This window comes from Rousettus aegyptiacus, unplaced genomic scaffold (assembly GCF_014176215.1).
Source record: "Rousettus aegyptiacus isolate mRouAeg1 unplaced genomic scaffold, mRouAeg1.p scaffold_m13_p_2, whole genome shotgun sequence".
NCBI lineage: Eukaryota > Metazoa > Chordata > Mammalia > Chiroptera > Pteropodidae > Rousettus > Rousettus aegyptiacus.
Genome location: NW_023416295.1, coordinates 42,372,348 through 42,374,658, shown reverse-complemented (window position 1 = coordinate 42,374,658; position 2,311 = coordinate 42,372,348).

The window sequence follows — 2,311 nt, the reverse complement described above, 5'->3', positions numbered from 1 at the left end:
CTATATGAATGCAAAATTAAAACAGGCTCAAATGCATGATATATTTTATAAAACCAGTGTCTCACTATTTTAATGAATGTTCTATAAAGATTTCATTCAACTTTTTTTGTTGACAACCTCAACAAAAAAGCCTATTTACCCAATTAAAAACAGATTTGGATACTTCTAGGTTTCTCAGAACAACATCAGTAGAGAAGTTGAGTTTTATCTCATCTATTTTATCTCCAAATGGCAATTCTAGGTTAGACATATAAAGTCATACTCATCGTTAAAAAATTAAAATGAAAGTGAATCTTTCTTATAATTTATTTCCTTAATGTATATAGTCAATGCTGTATAATTTAAATACCAAGGTACTCATTTTAAATGAACACATAAAACATTTATTCTTGCTGTAATCAGATATATTTTAATAATCCTGAAAAATAAGCTTTTAGAAAAGCTTGTCTTCAAGGACCCACATTTAGTATTTCATATAGAAAATTTAAATAGCCAATGGATTAAAAATCAACAGCTGCTTCTCAAGCATGATTTATGATATTGCTACTCTAAGTAAAAGTAACCTCTAAATTCTATTTATAAATAACTCTTTTCAGATTGCTATCTATGAGAGATTTAAATGGATTTATATTTGGAGTTGACATATGTGTATGTATATCTAAATGGTATTTCCCCCTTTTTATCAGCTGTCTGAGAATCATGTTTGAAATATACTGGTTTTTAATTATAGGTTAAATACTGGATTCTTGCTGAGTATCTTATCTTATAGCGCACACATAACTGTATGTCTGCATTATACTACTGTTAAAATAAGAAAAATCTACTTCTTTATTAACTCTTTGCCATCAGTTGCTCATGGTGCTGGTACCATTAACCTGAGGTGTTTTCCTAACCCGATTACATCATACATCACCTGGACATTGTACAAATTACCTAATTTATACAGATAAGAACTCATTCTGAGAAACAGGTATACACCCATGTATCACCAAGATTCAAAACTCTTGAACTAGTTTTTATTAATTCGTAATGATATTAATGACATGTGATATGCTGTGTTGCGTAATTGTGATTAAACCAACCAACAATTTCTCATATTTAAAAAAAACATATAGATTTTCCTAGTTCTGAGGTTCTCTGTGAGATAGCACCATCCCTTTAACTGACTGAATTTTGACCTGTGGTGGTTAAAGTCATAGCGTTGAAGAATGGGACTCATGCCAAGAAAACCAGCCTCTGTACCCTAGAGTGTGATCATTGGTCACACATGTGTATGAAGTCATTCTTTATGGTGTTCATGATCCATTTTTAATTGCAATAGAAAATGAATATTTGTGCAATTATATAATATGCTTCCATAAATTTGAACAAAAACTACAATGAATACTTTGCTTACATATCCACTTATAAGTTATTATGAGTCTTAACAGTGCTCCACTATTTATAAAATTATATTTACAAAGTCTTTGATTAAATATAAGTTTAGTACTTGGCTTTTGTAATACATCAGTTAGTTTTCTCTTAAGTGACGAAGTACAATGTCATTCTATTTTGAACAAATGACATACATACAAACAAAAATTACATTCAAGAAAATGGAAATGAAGCACTTATAGTTAACATTTAGAAAATGCAAAATGATTAATTTCATTGAAAAGCTTCCAGTCAAATAAAGTGTCAAAGCGATCATTTTTAGACTGTCTTTCAATTCTGTCTAAAGTCCAAGAGGTGACTTTATGAAACTGATTACTTTTAAAAATATAATACAATAGCTGACATTTTTCAGCTCTAGTTTCTACCAAAAAATCTGGGAAATATACTGGGCAGCATGAACTCATCCTTGCTGGTAGGAAAGTATTTATCCTTGAGCAAGACATTAGTTCTTGCAGTGTAGCAGAGTACCATCTGATAAATCACCACTCTGGACTTGACATAAGAGACCAAAAGGACTCTTTTTCTTCAAATATGAATATATTATTGTTAGAGAAGCTCAGCTCTACAGTGCTATAATTACAACGTCTTTCTATGTTTTCTCTCTTGGTCTGTTGATGATGATAACGGTTGGCAAATGACCAAATTCGAATATATTCCACATCAACTATTTCCTTGCTCTGATGAGCACTGTTGCCTTCAAATAATTTACCTCTTTCAAAACTCCCCCAATATATCACAGGAAGCTGCAAGAAAAATCAAGTACGAGATACTGCAACTAGATTATAAATATTCATGATGTCTATAACCAATTTATAGAAAAGGGACAAATTCATGTTGCTTGCCTTTGCCTTGGTTTCTGAAGATGTCTGATTCACTG